The following is a 6,000-nucleotide window of genomic DNA, read 5'->3' on the forward strand; positions in this document are numbered from 1 at the left end:
TAGGTATTCTATTCTTTTTGTTGCAATGGTAAATGGGAGTGTTTCCTTAATTTCTCTTTCAGATTTTTCATGATTAGTGTATAGGAATGCAAGAGATTTCTGTGCGTTAATTTTGTATCCTGCTACTTTACCAAATTCATTGATTAGCTCTAGCAGTTGTCTGGTAACATCTTTAGGATTCTCTATGTATAGTATCATGTCATTTGCAAACAGTGACAGTTTTACTTCTTCTTTTCCTATTTTGATTCCTTTTTTTAATTTTTCTTCTCTGATTGCTGTGGCTAACACTTCCAAAACTATGTTGCATAATAGTGGTGAGAGTGGGCAACCTCGTCTTGTTCCTGATCTTAGTGGAAATGGTTTCAGTTTTTCACCATTGAGAACAATTTTGGCTGTGGGTTTGTCATATATGGCCTTTATTATGTTGAAGTAAGTTTCCCTCTATGCCTATTTCTGGAGGATTTTTATCATAAATCTGTGTTGAATTTTGTCGGAAGCTTTTTCTGCATCTACTGAGATTATCATATGGTTTTTATCCTTCAATTTGTTAATATGGTGTATCACATTGATTGGTATGCATATATTGAAGAATTCTTGCATTCCTTGGATAAACCCCACTTGATGATGGTGTATAATCCTTTTAATGTGCTGTTGGTTTCTGTTTTCTAGTATTTTGTTGAGGATTTTTGCATCTATGTTCATCAGTGATATTGGCCTGTAGTTTTCTTTCTTTGCGACATCTTTGTCTGGTTTTGGTGTCAGGGTGATGGTGGCCTCGTAGAATGAGCTTGGGAGTGTTCTTCACTCTGCTATATTTTGGAAGAGTTTGAGAAGGACAGGTGTTAGGTCTTCTCTAAATGTTTGATAGAATTTGCCTGTGAAATCCTCTGGTCCTGGGCTTCTGTTTGTTGGAAGATTTTTAATCACAGTATCAATTTCAGTGCTTGTGATTGTTCAGTTTATATTTTCTATTTCTTCCTGGTTCAGTCTCAGAAGGTTGTGCTTTTCTAAGAATGTATCCATTTCTTCCAGGTTGTCCATTTTATTGGCATAGAGTTGCTTGTAGTAATCTCTCATGATCCTTTGTATTTCTGCAGTATCAGTTGTTACTTCTTTTTCATTTCTAATTCTTTTTATTTGAGTCTTTTCCCTTTTTTTTTGAGGAGTTTGGCTAATGGTTTATCAATTTTGTTTATCTTCTCAAAGAAGCAGCTTTTAGTTTTATTGATCTTTGCTATTCTTTCCTTCCTTTCTTTTTCATTTATTTCTGATCTAATTTTTATGATTTCTTTCCTTCTGCTAACTTTGAGGTATTTTTGTTCTTCTTTCTCTGATTGCTTTAGGTGTAAGGTATTTTTGTTCTTCTTTCTCTGATTGCTTTAGGTGTAAGGTTAGATTGTTTATTTGAGATTTTTCTTCTTTCTTGAGGTAGGATTGTATTGCTATAAACTTCCCTCTTAGAACTGCTTTTGCTGCATCCATAGGTTTTGCGCCATCGTGTGTTCATTGTCATTTTTTTCTAGGTATTTTTTTATTTCCTCTTTGATTTCTTAGTGATCTCTTGGGTATTTAGTAGTGTATTGTTTAGCCTCCATGTGTATGTATTTTTTACAGTTTTCTTCCTGTAATTCATATCTAGTCTCGTAGCATTGTGGTCAGAAAAGGTACTTGATACGATTTCAATTTCTTAAATTTACCAAGACTTGATTTGTGACCCAAAATATGATCTATCCTGGAGAATGTTCCATGAGCACTTGAGAAGAAAGTGTATTCTGTTGGTTTTGGATGGAATATCCTATAAATATCAATTAAGTCCATCTTGTTTAATGTGTCATTTAAAGCTTGTGTTTCCTTATTTATTTTCATTTTGGGTGATCTGTTCATTGGTGAAAGTGGGGTGTTGAAGTCCCCTCGTATTATTGTGTTACTGTTACTTTCCCCTTTTATGAATGTTAGCATTTGCCTTACGTATTGAGGTGCTCCTATGTTGGGTGCATAAATATTTACAATTGTTATATCTTCTTCTTGGATTGATCCCTTGATCATTATGTAGTGTCCTTCTTTGTCTCTGGTAATAGTCTTTATTTTAAAGTCCATTTTGTCTGATAGGAGAATTGCTACTCCAGCTTTCTTTTGATTTCCATTTGCATGGAATATCTTTTTCCATCCCCTCACTTTCCATCTGTGTGTGTCCCTAGGTCTGAAGTGTGTCTCTTGTAGACAGCATATATATGAGTCTTGTGTTTGTATCCATTCAGCTAGTGTATGTCTTTTGGTTGGAGCATTTAATCCATTTACATTTAAGGTAATTATCAATATGTGTCTTCCTATTACCATTTTCTTAATTGTTTTGCATTTGTTATTGTAGGTCTTTTCCTTCTCTTGTGTTTCCTGCCTAGAGAAATTCCTTTAGCATTTGTTGTAAAGCTGGTTTGGTGGTGCTGAATTCTCCATCGAATCTGAATGAGATCCTTCCTGGGTAGAGTAATCTTGGTTGTAAGTTTTTCTCTGTCATCACTTTAAATATGTCCTGCCACACCCTTCTGGCTTGCAGAGTTTTTGCTGAAAGATCAGCTGTTAACCTTATGGAGATTCCCTTGTATTTTATTTGTTGCTTTTCCCTTGCTGCTTTTAATTTTTTTTCTTTGTATTTAATCTTTGATAGTTTGATTAATATGTGTCTTGGCATGTTTCTCCTCGGATTTATCCTGTATGGGACTCTCCATGCTTCCTGGACTTGATTATCTGTTTCCTTTCCCATATTAGGGAAGTTTTCAACTACATCTCTTCAAATATTTTCTCAGTCCCTTTCCTTTTCTCTTCTTCTTCTGGGACCCCTATTATTCAAATGTTGGTGCATTTAATGTTGTCCCAGAGGTCTCTGAGACTGTCCTCAATTCTTTTCATTCTTTTTTCCTTATTCTGCTCTGCAATAGTTATTTCCACTATTTTATCTTCCAGGTCACTTATCCATTCTTCTGCCTCAGTTATTCTGCTATTGATTCCTTCTAGAGAATTTTAAATTTCATTTATTGCATTGTTCTTCATTGTTTGTTTGCTCTTTATTTCTTCTAGGTCCTTGTTAAACGTTTCTTGTATTTTTTTCCATTCTATTTCCAAGATTTTGGATCATCCTTTCTGTCATTATTCTGGATTCTTTTTCAGGTAGCCTGCCTATTTCCTCTTCATTCGTTTGGTCTGGTGTGATTTTACTTTGCTCCTTCATCTGCTGCGTATTTCTCTGTCTTCTCATTTTGTTTAACTTACTGTGTTTGGGGTCTCCTTTTTGCAGGCTGCAGGTTCGTGGTTCCCATTGTTTTTGGTGTCTGCCCCTAGTGGGTAAGGTTGGTTCAGTGGGTTGTGCAGGCTTCCTGGTGGAGGGGACTGCTGCTTGTGTTCTGGTGGATGAGGCTGGATCTTGTCTTTCTGGTAGGCAGGACCGTGTCTGCTGGTGTGTTTTGGGGTGTCTATGACCTTATTATGATTTTAGGCAGCCTCTCTGCTAATGGGCGGGGTCGTGTTCCTGTCTTGCTAGTTGTTTGGTATCGAGTGTCCAGCACTGGAGCTTGCTGTTCTTTGAGTGGAGCTGGGTCTTAGCGTTGAGATGGAGACCTCTGGGAGAGCTCTCGCCAATTGATATTACATGGGGCCAGGAGGTCTCTGGTGGTACAATATCCTGAACTCAGCTCTCCCACCTCAGAGGCTCAGGCCTGACACCCAGCCAGAGGATCAAGACCCTTTGAGCCACACAGCTCAGAAGAAAAGGGAGGAAAAAAAGAATAAATAAATAAAAATAAAATTTTTAAAATAAAAATATTATTTTTAAAAATCCATAATAAACAAAAAAAAGAAGAGAGCAGCCAAACCAATAAACAAATTCACCAATGATAACAAGCATAAAAATCAGAAACTAGTCAGTCACATACAGCGAACCCCAAGTCTACAGTTTTTCCCAAAGTCCACTGCCTCAATTTTGGTAAGGTTCATTGTCTATCCTGGTATTCCACAGATGTAGGTTACCTCAAGTTAATTGTGGGGATTTAATCTGCTGCTCCTGAGGCTGCATGGAGAAATTTCCCTTTCTCTTTTGTGTTCGCACAGCTCCTGGGGTTCAGCTTTGGGTCTGGTCCTGCCTCTGCATGTAGGTTGCCCTCTGGCATCTTTTGGAAAGTCTGAGGTCTTCTGCCAGTGTTCAGTAGGTGTTCTGTAGGAGTTGTTCCACATGTAGATGTATTTTTGATGTATTTGTGGAGAGGAAGGTGATCTCCACGTCTTACTCCTCTGCCATCTTGATGGTCCTCAATGAGATGTACATTTCTATGCATTCTTACTTTACATATATTAGAATTACTACTTTGGAAGGAGTTCAGTGGAGGAAATACTTCACATTAAGTACAAAGACGCCACTCTGTACAAATAGCATATGGAATGTTTTTAAGTTTTTATTTAGAAATCCTAACTAGTAAAATCACAAAACTACAAAGTGTTTGAGCTATAATCTAAGTGCAGAAACTAACTACTTAAAATGTCAAGGAATAAAATTCCAAACAATTTTTCATTAAAAAGTAAATCTGCTTCTTAAGACATTTAAAAATGATATAAATGAAAGGACACACAAAAAGTTTGGGAATAAGGTAAAACTACACTTAGAGGGAAAACCAAAGCCTTAAATCTGTTCATCTGAAAAGAAAGAAAAAGGATGACTCTTTCTGCCATCCAGAGCTGTAAGCCACCACTCAGGACCCACTGACCATGGGCCAGATGAGGGTGTCCTTAGCTGAGGTTGGTAACTCACCAGCTCTGAGGTGGTTGGCAGGGTGCTCTGACCTCAGACACTTTGTAGAACCCAGGCAGTGACTGTACATCTCTTCTTTGGTGCCTGAGGCTTTTATAGACCTTTCTAATCATTTCTTCCCTCTTCCAACAACTAACTTCCAATTGGAAAGTGATACCTGATTAGATACCAGAATATCCAGCAGGTTAATCCTGATACTTATTATCTTTCTCCAGATTGATTGAATCAGATTTTCATTTCAGGAAAGAGAAATACTTAGGTTGGAGGGGAAGTCAAAACACATTCCTGGATTCACTCCACAAACATTGATTGAGTTTTACTAATACAGACAGTTGTAGCCCTGGGTGTGATCAGGGAAGGGACTCATCTCTTCCTGACATTGGACAGAAAAAACAAAACCTGAAAGCATCATTGTTGAGGGACCTTTGGCCATATCAATATTATCAAAACGTTCTAGAAATAAAACATCTTCACAGGGACAGTGGTGCTACCCCAAAGAAAACAAAATAAACTTCTCCGTGTATCAAGTTGTCACTCAAGTGTTATGTTGGAATCATAGCAGATCGCGAGCCTATTCTGGGAGCAAGGGCAGTGCTTTTGGGGATGTGGTTGGTCCTCCTGGCTTAAGTCATGGCTTCTCTGATGAAGAGCAGTTCAAAATCACAGTGAGAGTGGTGGTACAGTGGTTAAAAATCTGCCTTCCAATGCAGGGGACACAGGTTCGATCCCTGGTTGGGGAACTAAGATCCCCCATGCTGCAGGGCAACTACACCCACGTGCCACAACTACTGAGCCCATGCATCACATCTACAGAGCCCATGCACTCTGGAGCCTGCAAGCTAAAACTAGAGAGCCTGCGTGCCACAACTACTAAGCCCGTGCGCTCTGGAGCCTGTGCACCACAATGAAAGATTCCACCTGCCACAACTAAGACCCAACGCAGCCCCCCCCAAAAAAAATCACAGTGAGAAATGAGAGTGGGGTAATGCAGCGTGGAGCTGGGCATTCCTAAAGGGATCCTGTGAATGACTCAAGACAGTGTAAAATATGAGTATATTGTTTCTCAAATATGATTATATTGTTTCCCAGGAGGGAGATTAAAAGATTTTTCTCTGGGTGGAGTTTAGAAACTAAATGGCTGGGCTAAGAGGAGACCGTGTCACCTTTGAGGGTGTTTCCTCCCAGAAAGATAGTATCAGACGAGC

Source organism: Orcinus orca, chromosome 1 (assembly GCF_937001465.1).
Source record: "Orcinus orca chromosome 1, mOrcOrc1.1, whole genome shotgun sequence".
Classification (NCBI taxonomy): domain Eukaryota; kingdom Metazoa; phylum Chordata; class Mammalia; order Artiodactyla; family Delphinidae; genus Orcinus; species Orcinus orca.